The sequence below is a fragment of the Lotus japonicus genome, chromosome 1 (genome assembly GCF_012489685.1).
Source record: "Lotus japonicus ecotype B-129 chromosome 1, LjGifu_v1.2".
NCBI lineage: Eukaryota > Viridiplantae > Streptophyta > Magnoliopsida > Fabales > Fabaceae > Lotus > Lotus japonicus.
In genome coordinates, this window is record NC_080041.1 from 106,954,757 (window position 1) to 106,968,925 (window position 14,169).

Here is a 14,169-nt window from a genome sequence, read left to right on the forward strand (position 1 = left end):
TGTAACCGCTCCTTTTCTCGCCTCGAACTGCTGTTTCTGCCCAGTTACCACCGCATTTGGGCGGTTATTCTTGATCTGATCACTTTGCTCCTCCCTAATGTATCCTTGAACCCTTTCGCGTAGGTGCACCATTGTTTCCACCGGTTTCCTGCTTAAATTACTGTTTAGACCGCCCGGCCTCAAACCCAATTCAAAAGCTGCAATGCAAATTTCTGGCATCTTATCCTCCAAATGAACAGATAGTTGATTGAAACGCCCCATATAAGATTGCAAAGTCTCATTTACTCCCTGCCGAATGTTGAATAATGTCGCCGGAGTCACTTTTTGTGCACGACTGGTAGAAAACTGAGACAAGAATTTTGTAGATAATTCTGTGAAATTGACGATTGACCTTGACGGTAGAGTTGTAAACCAAATCATCGCCGATTTCTTAAAAGTTGACGGTAACATTTTGCACTTCAACGCGTCTGATGCGCCTACAATGACCATTTTCGTGTTGAAATACACTAAATGGTCCTTTGGATCTGAATCGCCATAGTAAGAATCAAGTTTCAACGTCTTCAAATTGTCTGGGACGGCAGTGTTCGCTATTTCCTCTGTGAAAGGTTGAAAGTCCACCACCGTCTCAGCCATTCGTCGATCGCCCTCTCGTAAACCCTGAGTCTGATTAAGATCAGTAAGTTGATTTTGCAACTGCTGATTATGTTGACGAAGTTCATTGAGATCGTCCATGATCCGCTGAAGAACATCGGGAGGAACATCATTTTGTTGAACATGATTCCTCTCTCCGTTCGCCCCGGATCGAGTCACCATCGCGATGAAAAACGAAGCCTAGGAAAGTATCCTTCGGCCCCACGGTGGGCGCCAATGTTCCGGTATGGAACCGCAGACTAAGGCTAACCAATATCGAGAGCAAGCGAGAGTAAACAAAGCGAGTAAAAATGCGTGAAATGATAGGATCCTCGCCGCTTGGGCGGTCCTTCTTTATTTATAGTTGGGTTTTGATCCGGTTGGATCATGGGTTACCCGGCCCATTTAATACATGATTCGGTCAGCCTAAGTAATATACATATTGATCAGCCCATACCAGACCAAGCATGATTGTTCTTGTGAAAAGGAAAAGACATCATTGGAATTAAGCATAATAGTTTATTTTATAAAAAATATTAGTTTCCTTGGTTTGTGTGATTTTGTCAAAATTTTCTTATAAAAATGACCGGAGGGAGTATTTTTTACCCGTGCCATGCACGGGGGCTTTTCACTTTTATTTATTTTGCGTGTTTTTATTATTTTTACGTTATTTTCTAAAAGATATTTTTATATTAATATATTATTTTGTATAAGAATTTTTTAAGGTTTTTTTTATAAATGTGTTTTATTGTTTGGTCGTGGCGTTGTGATGGATTTAGTGTGTCTGCGGTATCTTGTCTCCCCTGAGACGACACACCACATTCTTTTAACTTGTCTTGTTTTACAACTCTTGTTGTTTGTGTGTTACCTTGGCAATATATAGTGGGTTGTATTATCTATATGCAGGATTTTATCTGTGATTTATTTTTACCTTGGCTGATGTTACTCCATTCAAGGGGATTGAAATACATGTTACGTCACGAGCCTCTGGCTTCGTTGGGTTTTTCATTGTGATGTGGTGCTACATCGTGTCCATCTTTGGTGACAACAAATATCTCATATGCGCCCAACCTCTAAGGAGCTTCCTCCGGCTTGGGATCGACCTCTTCCAGATGTGATGAATGTCAATTTTGACGCATTTGTTTCATCATTTATTTCAGCTAGTTTTGACTTTTTGTTTTGAATTAATTTTTTATTTTTTGAAAATTGTGATACAATATTTTCATGAAGTTGAAACTTGTTGTTGTTATTGTCATTCCACAACAATAACTTCTCTTCCAAAAAGTTGGTTGAAAGTGAAACTGAGCTTATTAGTAAATATTATAATATCTTTGAGTGTTCAGTCTATAACTTCAAAATAATGCTTGCGAATATTGAGTTCTTCGTCCTTTCATCTTATAGTTGTAGTTTATGCTCTTCAAATGAAAGTTTTCTCTGTTCCTCCATAACCATAGAAAAAAAACAACACTCATTTATCTTAATTAATTGTTGACATGATCGTCTCATAAACACTTTTTTATTCCGGTGTCGTGTTAGATAGAAGATATACATACTATGTTGTTAGATCTTGTCCATCATAATATAATTCATCTATAATAAGCTTATTTTTGAGAAGTTGGTATTGAGGACCTATCAATTTGAGTCATTTGGGGGAAGCCGACTAATGACTTGTTGCTGCTTTGCAATAAAGTGATTATTTTTGCAAATGCAAAAATTTTTATTTACTCCTTAGAAAGTTTTAAATCTACAACAATATAAGTAGTAGTGTAAGAAAACTATGAAGGTGTGAAAAACGACTAGAAGGGGGGGGGGAATAGAGTTTTGAATATAAAACTTTCCCCTTAAGATTTAAAGTAAATCTTTTCGGTTTCTCTGAGATAGAAGGTGCAGCGGATAAAGATAGAGAGAAGAGAGAAGCACACAAGTATTTTATCCTGGTTCACTTGATAAATCCCTCAAGCTAATCCAGTCCACCCGTTAAGGTGATTTCTTCCTTCTTAGAATGAAGGCAATCCACTAATCAGATAATTGTTACAACTGCACTTGAAACCTACAAGTGACTAACAATACACTGACTTAGCTCACACCAAGATTCACTCTCTTAGTCTTCTCTAGGATCCGATCAACCTTGATCTCCTAAAGGAATCACCACTAAGATTCACTCTCTTAGTCTTCTTAAGGATACTGACCTACCCGGTCCCTTAAGGAAAATCAAACAACTGTTTGAGGTTGGTGTTTACAAAGGTTTGCTTCTAAATAAGCTGAGTGTAAACTAAATAAGAACAGATGAAGAAAGTAGAAGCTTGAATCTTTTCTTGTATTGCAGCTCTTGGTTTCTCTCTACTTGCTTTCTTCTTTTCTTCAGCCTTTTATAGTCCAAGGTGCAAAGGATATTTCTGTTGAGAGAATATGACCGTTGGAGGGCATTTCTGGAACTTCCAGAACCTGCTGTGGCTGAACCTTGGTAGGTAGGCTTTTCAGAATAGTACACTGCTCTTGTACTTCTTGATAGAGACATTTGCCTTTAACCAATGACTTCTGATCAGAGGAATGCTTCGTGTTGGAACTTGTGAGGCTTGGTGATCAGAGTCAGAGGGAAGCTTGGATCCTCTGACCTTCGTAACTTCAGATCTTCTGGACCTTCAGAGCCTCTGGACCTTCAGAGCCTCTGATCCTTCAGGTCTTCTGATCCTTCATATCTTTTGATCCTTCAGAGCTTCTGTTCCTTCAGATCTTCTGATCTTCTGATTTTCAGATCCTCTGATCTTCAGATCCTCTGATCCTGAGATCCTCTGATCCTCAGATCCTCTGATCCTGAGATCCTCTGATCCTCAGATCCTCTGATGAATATATCTTCTGGTGTCAGAATCAGAACCTGTTTGTCAAAACACTCAAGACAAACATTAGAGTATCATAGTTGTTCATCCACAAATAAATACTTGTTATCATCAAAACATAGAGTTGTACCACATGACCAAATCTTGATCTTACAAACTATTGCATTATAATTTTTATTTTGAATAGTGGTGTTTTTATTTTTTGATATACAAATGCTAATTGTTAGTAATGTTAGTAAATTAGTCTCTCATCAGGATTCGAACCCTGAAAACTTCACCCTTCATCTTACCCAACCCTTATGTCCCCTAGCTCTTACCACTTGAGTTAACCCTCGGGAACAATGGTGTTTTATATAATCTTTGTTTTAAATGCACTCACCTCTACGTTACTTAAGAAGTATTTGTCTTACAAAATAAAGCATCATTCTAAGAACCTTTTTTTAAAAATGACATTGTTTATTTTTTATGAGATCATTTTTATTTTTTTTCAGTTTACACTCATAAAATTATTATTGTTTTTATTTGTTCTATGATTACTAAATGTTATGAATGCATAATATGAAACCCCTGTTTTAGATATTAAATATATGTAAATATTACACATGTTATATGGAGTTATGAATGTGAAAAGTTTTTTGCCTCATGAATTTAATTCTTTGTTTTTTGTGATGATTAGACATTTTAAAGGGATAGTTTTTTCTGGTAAACGAAAGAGATATTTAAACTCAAGTATTGTTATATCAACCTTAAATATTCATTCAATTACACAATCAAAATATAAATAGATTAAATGTTATTTAAATTAATTCTTTTAGTTTCAAATTATTTAAATTTTTAATTGTTAATGACAATAAGTTACATTAGCTTTATGAGTAAACTAGTGCTTTTACCCTTGCGATGCACGAAGGATATTCATTTTAATTTATTTTGTGGGTTTTTATGATTTTTACGTTATTTTCTAAAATATATTTTCGTATTAATATATTATTTTTATATTAAGTTTTTTTGATAGATGTGTTTTTTTTGGTTGGTTGTAGCATGATAATAGATTTAATGTGTCTGTGGTGTCTTGTCTCCCCTAAGCCGACATAACACATACTTTTAACTTGTCTTGTTTTACAACCCTTGTCATGTATTGGGTTGAAGTACCCCTTGTACTTCTTTACAATACAAATTTGGCTTATCAAAAAAAAAAAACCTTATTAAGGATTTGATTTCAATAGGAAGATAAACAAAAATTAAGTACACTCATTAAATAGTGTTGATAGATAAAAGGAATAAGAAGGCATAACAAAATCAAAATTGAAAAAATAATGTAAAATTAGTGACCACATTCATAGTGTAAGTGGCACCTAAAAATGCCATAAGTGGAATTAAACTTAATGTATTAGAAGAGAAGAACCTCGGTGAAGGTGACAACACCACATAAAATTGTTAAATAAAATAAAGATGTCTCTCATTGGTCGACCAATTCGACAATGAAACAATAAAAAGTTCAAAAAATGCAAGAGACTTACATGTTTTCAAGATAGTATATACATTGGAAGAACGGAAACATTAGCTGCAAAACCTGCAAGACGAAAGATTAATGGAAAAAAAGCAAGAAACTTACATTAACTAAAGATTAAATTATCAAAACATGCATCAATGACGAAAGTGACATAAAATGGGTAACTTTCACCGATTGAATTAGCGATAACAACATACATATTACGAATAAACACTGAATCTCTTACCGTAGTGAAAAATGAGGAATGAGAAGAATGAATGGAAAAAAAGACATGTTGAGACAGAACAAATGTGAAGAAGAAATGATGTTGAAATCATAATAAATAATTCAAAAGAGAAGAGAGAAAAGGAAAAGAAAAATGGGGATCTTACCGGATGGACGATGATGTTGAAGAACATCAACCCCTATAATATATAGTTATAGATATTGATAGATAGATGCATAGGGGAAAAATGAAAGACTAACAAAGATTTTTTTTATTTCTTCTTCTGTTCAAGAGGAGCCTGTACAAAGGATTACCGACTTCGCGAGGCCTTTTCGATCTACTCATGGTCTTTCTCTATATGAGTCCTTGCTTTCTCGATCAACTAACTTCGTGCTGAAGAAAGACGGGTCCTTGAGATTCTTGTTCATGAAAAAGTGGGATGAAATCAAAGAAAAAAATTATGAGAAAATCAAGATGGAAAATCAATATCAAACTGGTAAACTAAACTAATCATTTAAAAATACATTATAAGTACTTGCAAAATGACTCAAACTTTGAGCATTAGAAAAAATCAAAGCAAATACCTCAACACACACTATGTGAAGCACACATTCTAAAAGAGCTTTATGACTAATTTATATAGTTATATAGGAAAAGGTTAGTGGTGTGTTTTTCTTTTGTTTGAGTGAAATAATATTTAATGTGCCCTATGGGATTCCATAACATATAATATTTAAGTAATTATAAATCCATTTAAATTAGTTGCAAGGTGAATAGTAAATAGATATAAGATGATATTGATGGAAGAGGAAAAGGTTAGTGGTTTTTTAGTGAAATCATAATATTTAATCCATTCAATAAATCAAAACTAATTATGTTTTCCCTATGAAATTAGTTTTCTTTTTCCTCTTGTAACAAAAAAATCCTTCAACTTCCCTTGAAAATAATTATTAATATTAATATTAATATTAATATTAATTTAGATTGAATTAATAATTTAATAAATGAAAACTAAGTATGTTTGTCCTATGGAATTCCATAACTAATAACATCCCATAATAATAAGTTCATTTAAAATTGTAAGGACGGTCAAGATCAAAACTAATCAACGGTCATGATTGATTTCCTAGAAATATTCTACAAAATTACATAAAGACCCATGATAAAATATTCATCCATGAGTCATATTCTATTGCATGACTATTTTACCCTCCTTGTTGCCAAACTTTGCTTTTATATAATATATATAGATAGATATAGATAGATAGATAGATAGATAGATAGATAGATAGATAGATAGATATAGATATAGATAGATAGATAGATATAGATATAGATAGATAGATAGATAGATAGATAGATATAGATATAGATGATATTTAAATCATTTATTTCAATGTAATTGAATTTTAAATCAATAAAATATGAATTAAAATTAAATTAAATTTTTTATTGGTTTTAATTTAAAAATGTAATATTGGATACTTAAATTAAAATTAAAGGTAATTTTTCTTTTAAAAATATAACGTTTGTATTTATTTCAATTTAAACATATACATTGGTTTGGTACATATCTCATATCTATATCTTTGTCATTTCTTCCTTAAATATTTTTAAATTATTTTTAATCAAGTTTCATATATTATTCTTACAATTTAAAAAAAAATCAACATTTTCGCATATCTCATTTATATTATTTATTCCATCCTACCACTACAATAAAAAAAGTAAGTGTCATATATTAAGATTTAACTATGACATCAATTATTATAATTATTAATATAGAATGGAACTTGAAAAGTTTGCATTCCACTTGCAAGCTTCACTATAAATTTATTGACTGCACTTCAATTTTATAACTTATGCCCCTTTACAATCCTCTTGCAAGCTTCACCCAAATTCCATGTAAATGACATTGTTTTAAGTTCTATGACTCATATAAATTTATCAATTTATGATTATATTTAAAAATATTATTTATATTTATATGTCTTGGTCTGTTATTATTTTTTGCAATAGTAACATAGAACAATTTATTTATTTTATCTATTTGAAACAAAATATGTGTTTTAATATATTTTCCCTAAAATTGGAACGACATAGAGTTCACTCTATTTAGCCCATGAGCAGTTAATCTGTAACGCCCCGAATTTCGGGGGTCACGATAGTAACCTGATAAAATAAATATGCAATGTTTTCCAAAAGGATATATAAACACAAGTATATTTTTTCTTTTCAAATGTATTTCCAAAACATGTCATGCATACTCCCAACTACAAAACCTAACCAATAGAAACAACTCAACAAAAACTATTATGCAATGACACCATGAATCCGACACACTCCCTACGATCTCCACATCGGGGAACCGCAGGAAAGCAATGCATCGGAACCTACCCGAAACCTCAAATATAAATTCCTAAAATCTTTATGCAAGCTTAAACCAATAACGGTAAGCTCTCTAACCCAAGGCTTTAGCCTTAAACCCGACTCTACTTGAAATGATCCGCTTTATTTAAAAAAAAAAAAGGTTCATCAACGAAAGAATAAAAAAAAAGGGAAAAGGAAAAAAAAAATTAATTAACAAACTTAAAAAAAAAAAAGAGACCACGTAAAACCCCACTACCCAATTCCTATTTCAAATAAAACCCACCATCCACCCATTATATTTTTATCCAATTCAGAACTGTATACCCTTCTCTCTCTCTCTCGTTCTAATTCTTCCCTGTGCAAAAAGAACCAACGCCGCAGTTCCTCACTTATCTCCCTCCGTCTTCTTTTCTTCTTCACAAAACAGAATTTGCACAAAAATCCAACAATAAAAAATACACACTCATAAGGAGAATTTCAGTATTCAAGTAGAAGGGATTTGAAGATAACATTTTGAGAGTTAGGGTTTGTGCTCTGAAAGAGGAAAAGAGTACCCACCCTTTTAGGATTGCTTATTTTGGCTTCTTTGAGGTATACCTACAACTTACAATTTAAATAGTAGTATTATAGCATGTTAGAATTAAGGAGAATTATAAACCTCTAGCATGCTAAAGGTTTGAAGTTAATTTTTGTGTTCAGATTCAACGGCGAGTAGGTCGTTCGGTGGTCGTGGGATTGTTGAAATCAATTGCGTTGATTCGTCGTAGTTGTGAGTGGTTTTCAACTGCTATGACATATTTTTAACAGTCTTATAACTGATTTAACTACTTTATCATATTGCTTATTTATCTAAATTGGGGAAACATGTTTTTTATATGTTTGACTCTCATTCTTGAACTCTAAAAGCTGATTTTATGAAGCTGATTTTGAGTATGTTTTATGAGTTGATATGAGAAGAGAATGACATTGGTTTAATTTTGAAAGTATGTGAAATTGAGATTGTGAACTTGAAAAGCTTTTATGAGCATTGAAAGGTTGATGTTGAGAATGTTATTTTGAAAAACTTTGATGAGTATTGGAAAGCTGATTTTGAGACTGTTGATGAGACTTGATATGATTTGAGAAAATGGTTTTGGGGATCCTTGATAGAACCCCGTAGCCGTTAGCGGAGGTAACGGCCTAGGTGCACCTAGCTAGTTTGATTCCGCGAGGAGAGGGCTATCCTTAGATGGAGCCACCAGTGCACGGAAAGGGCTATCAACGAGATGTAGCTTCCCCCGATGAGATTTATGAGATATGACATGATTCCGGGTGGAGAGGGCTATCCGTTAGATGGAGCCGCCCCTTGGGTAAGATAATCCTTAAGGGGAAAGGGCTATCAACGAGATATAGCTTCCCCCGATGATACAATGTGACTTGAGAAAGGAAAGAGTAATCCGCTAGATGAAGCCGCCCCTATCGGAGAGGCCATCCCTTAGGAGGAGAGGGCTATCAGCGAGATGGAGCCGCCTCACGGTTCTACATGTGTGATCCCATTTCATTAAGTTTCAGATTTTAAATGTCTTCATTTATTGACATGATTTTAACTTATTTATTTGAGATGATTATTTATGATCTTTATGAGTTTCAGTACTTTTAGCATGGAAATGGTTTGAACTGATATTGGTGGTAGAGATTATCTAAACTGAGTTGAGAGCGAAAAACTCGTGCCTCTAATGTTTCATCTTCCTGTTCATGGTGGTTGTTGACTGCTCACTAAGTCTTTGTGACTTACTCCATTCCTTATTTCCCTCCACAGATTTTCAGGCAACTGAGTAGCAGACTGTTGTCAGATTCAGATCATTCGACTTAATTCCTTTGGCAGGTTGTCATGTTGGTGTCTCTTATTTAATCCTAGTTATCTGCAGCTATAGGGAGTCATAGGTGGATTTAGATTTGGGATTGCGATTTATTGTTAGATTTTAAGAGTTGACACTTGAGTGCTTAAGTTGATTTTATATTTCACTTAAAATACTGGTTATGAAAGAACTTATTGGCAGATGTTGTTAATTTGTAACTATTGGAATTACAAAATAGATTCTAGTGTTTTTATATATGTGTACAAAGATATTTTGAATAAATTGTTTGGAAAATGATTCTTTGAGGAAGAGGCTTGCCAGACTAGGGTGGTAGTCTGTGCGCCGATCACGGCTTAGGATTTTGGGTCGTGACACTACTCGTCGAGTACTCCACTATCCTTCAAGTCCTCATCTCTACTTGCACAAAGGTTAAGCTCCTTCGAAGATTCTCCATCGCCTAATAGCGTTAAGCGCTCAAACAACAAGTAGCAAATAGAAAGGGTTAACTTCATGCCATTACCACATATGACAGGAGAAAATCATGCTATTCAAATTTAATTACCTAGCATGGTAAATAAACTAGCAACTTAAGTTAATCCAAATATCAACAAAACCAGCAATATAGCTAAACTCATATATCAACAACTTAACATAGATTAGTCCAGATAATAATAACCTCAACAATATAACGTCAAATCAAATATCAATAAACTAATAACTAAAATCCCACAACATAGGGTCAGATGTTAGTTCCCTATAATGCAACTATATCCTGCTACCAAAATGGATCGATCAATAACGTCTCGCAAGATGGGACAATCACGCGGGACCACACCCCACCTCATCGCCACTTTAGAACATCTCGCAAGATGGGACAATCACGCGGGACCACACCCCACCTCATCGCCACTGTATAACGTCTCGAAGGACGGGACAATCACGCGGGACCACACCCCACCTCATCGCCACTGTATAAAGTCTCGAAGGATGGGACAATCACGTTGGACCACGCCCCACCTCATTGCCACTTAATGCAAATCAAAACATCTCATCCAACTCAGTAGTCACTCAAACAACAATCCCAAATTCCATAATCAAATCAAGATAATCACATGTTATTCATATTATCGACAAACATAAATCAATTCAATACATACCAGCTCTGTTCAATGACAGAAACCAGTAAACGGCCAAAGCCTCTCAGAAAACGGAGACACACGTCTCAATAAGTTCACTCGGCCGAAGCCTTCAGAAAATATTTGGCACAAGCCTCAGAAACAGTCAACATAAGCAAGCATACAACATTGCAAGCATAATAATCATAATCCAATGCCAATCAATATAAACATCTTCATCTCAAACGCAGGCAGTGCGATAAAAGCAGGCAAGACTCAAAGACACGCTAAAATTGAGTTACCCTTACCTTAGCCAATTTCTCCATCCAAGCTCAACATCCCAGTCCAATCCAAAATAAAGCTCCCGAACTCAGCAAGTTCCCCGGGCGTCCTCCTCAGTTGTGAAACCTCACTAATTGCTCCAAAATCTCTTTCCTCAGCTCAACTCGTTCCAAACCTTAAGCAAAGTATCATTGCTTAGTCGCTAAGAAACAATACAACTAATAACACTATCAAAACCCGAAAAGAAGCTTTCGAAGCTCTAGAGTTTGACACTTAGGCACGAACGGACAACGGAGACTTCGTTCGCTAAAACGCGCATAACTCGAGCTACAGAACTCGGAATGACACGAAACCACAGCCAAAATTTCGACAACGGAAAGGGCTACGCTATGGCTCAGGCCATACTAACCTAAAAATTATTTTTGGACACGGTACAGCTCCAAAAAGTTTTGGCCACTTTAGAAAATAGGGTTTCCGAACTTTTTCTTCGATCTAATATAATTCCTAGGTATTCGTAGGTGATATCTAGGCCAGGGAAACTCTCAGAAATATTTAACGACTGAAAATACGACTTAGGGGTATTTTGGTCCTGAATTAATGACCAAAAACTCAAATTTGAAATTCTGAAAAACAAAATTGATGGGGTCGTTCACAACGACGTTTATAGCACTTAATCTCAAAGGTACTAAGCTTGGTTGCGACTTTTTGATAATAAAGTAAGCACATGTGAAGAAAATGGGTTTTTAGTCAGTTTTTCAGATCTACGGCGACTCGGTGAAATTCCGAACGATCCGACAGTGATTATAGCATGTTAGGTTGCAGTAGAAGATAGTTGGAAAGAAAAATCGAGGTAATCAGACATTTTTACAAAAAGCTCAAAACTTTGAGCACATAAATAGATAGAATAAGCCGACAGAAAACAGAAATAGAAGTAAGATTAAACATCCTTACCTCTGTGCCTACGCGTAGCTTCTGAAATCAGGACGATCGAACAAGAACTCGCAAAGAAATCCTCTCCCTCTCTCTACAAACCCGCGGCCTCTCTCTCTAGTTGGTGGGAAATGAGATATTTTCTCATTTCCCACCTTTTATAGCGGACGTCAAAAAATAAACTTCGAGGTTTTCCGAAACCGGTCGTTCTAGTACTTCCGTCTAACAATAAGAAGTGAATATCTGGCGACAGAATGCCAGAACTCAAAATGAAGTTCTCAAAATTGAAGAAAACGATATAAACGCAGTATTGGCCAAAATACGCCGGAAAACTACTTTTTGCAGTTGACGTCGGATGAAGAAACTTCCTTCTGAAGAAATGTCGCAATTGCTGAAAGAATTGTGACATCGCGGATGGAAACTTTGTTAGAAGCTCCAAATAGAAAAACTCTTCATTCAGGGTCTTAATTAAAGTCTCCGAGAAGTTAAAGTCTAGCTTCGACGAACTTCTGGGAAGCAAAACCTAACAAGCGTACAGTCCAGGGTTTCATATCGAAACACTGGTCATGGGAAAAATACCTAGAGGTTCTTATTCTCCCTTCAATTCTAAAATTCTCTTAAACAGTGCTCTAGGAGCGGATATAGCCTTTTTCGGACACTCTCGACCGTAGTCGGGTGCGAATATGGCTCGTGCTATTACTTAAGCTGACTACAGTGTCAACTTTAAACATAATTTGAACTTAATTATTATATAAATAGTTTTCGTGACTCGTAATAGGATTCGAGTCGTGAAAATAACATAAAATAATAAAATATAATTACTTAATAAATCAACACGACGAAAGTAAATAAATAATCTAATTATTTAATTCGGGGTCTTACATAATCAATCTAATGTAGTGGTGCAATGCACATGGTCGTTGGACTCTCGACAAAATAGATCGGGAAAAAAAAATAAACATTGTCCACTAACAATCACCAAATGTAGAAAAAAAAGCATTAACCGCTAAATTATTGCCTTAAATCAAATAAAAATATTAAACAATTTAAGTTTCTTGGTTCGAAGAGAAAAATGTATAGCAACAGATAGCAGCCCCCAAAACATATATAATCTAGTCCCTTAATGTATCAACCTCATATCATAATAAATTTTAAACTTCTTTAAGACAAAATATCCAATTCTTTTATGCAAAGTGGTTTAAAGATAAAACTAAACTTCAATTTACAAAGAACACCGTAAATAAATTCACATATGCTTCATTACTTAAGGACATTGATAAACCATTAGTTTCAATCAACTTCTCTATAATATTCTTCAATGTGTTTAAATTTTAGAGTTAAATTTCTATCATGTTAATAAATACATATTAATATGTACAACATATAAATAAAAAGAAACAATATACCAATGAACTTGAACATTCTTCTATCCGATTTAAGCAAAATTTCTAGATTTAACATTTGTTTGGAGCAATTCAAATCGATGCACTTGTTGCTTTAACACTTCCCTGCATTATTACACCTCCAATTTTGTTTCATTGTCTACCATACTTTTATAGTTTTCATAACAGGCTTTGCACTATGGAGACTTTATGAGCCACCAGAGTTTTCAATCTTCTTCCACAAACTTCTAAAACTTTTATGAACAATGTTGGGGTCTTCAGCCGCCGTCTATTTCATTCTTCTTTAATCCACACTTCTAAAGATGTATGTGTCTCTGTTGCAGTTGGATATCTCTCATTCTTTTTCGCTACCAATAGAACAAATCACTTGAAATACTTAACACAAAGTCTTGCCCATATTAGAACGATATATGGATGAGAGGTAATGATATTAATTTTTTAAGGATAAAAAGAGTATAAGAAGAGTAAAGGAATAGATACCACATCATGTAAAGATAAAAATCTTGAATTAGAAGCTTGGTCATCCTCATCACTCGTATCGTAAATATTGCAGCAACTACCTTCATAGCGTGCATTTTTCTAGGCAGTTCAATTTATCTTGTTGTTCAACTATGGAAGCAAGAGTTCCTTCATCTTGATTATTTAAACCAAATTCCAAACACAAATTCTTATTTTTGTGTTTCAAAGCCACGTTAAAAAATGATGCAAGTTGAGTCTTCACCCAATAAAATAACAATTTATAAATTCAAGCATGAAAATTTAAAGGAAAGAAATACAAATTTATTAGATAACTTTAAAATCATGATTTATTTACACATGTGTCTTACTGTACTTGTTCCCCTCATAACAGTCTAATCTATCATCTTCTCCACTCGCACAGTTTGAACCTGAAATGAACAAAAACCAAATTATGATATTCTAAAGGCTTAATTACAACTTTGGTCCCCGACGTTTACCAATGCCACAATTTTGGTCCCCGGCCTAATTTAATTACATGGATGGTCCCCGACGTTGTAGGTCGTGTGCAACGTTAGTCCTACCGTTTATTT

General features: G+C 34.4%; 1 long non-coding RNA gene across 1 annotated transcript; it reads left to right on the top strand.

Moving 5' to 3' along the window:
- The first annotated feature begins 7,404 nt into the window (after positions 1 to 7,404).
- On the top strand, positions 7,405 to 9,608 carry LOC130728894 (uncharacterized). The gene is made up of 3 exons (XR_009015819.1): positions 7,405 to 8,143; positions 8,252 to 8,321; positions 9,351 to 9,608. It is a non-coding gene; the product is annotated as an uncharacterized LOC130728894 (long non-coding RNA).
- Positions 9,609 to 14,169: the final 4,561 nt, after the last annotated feature.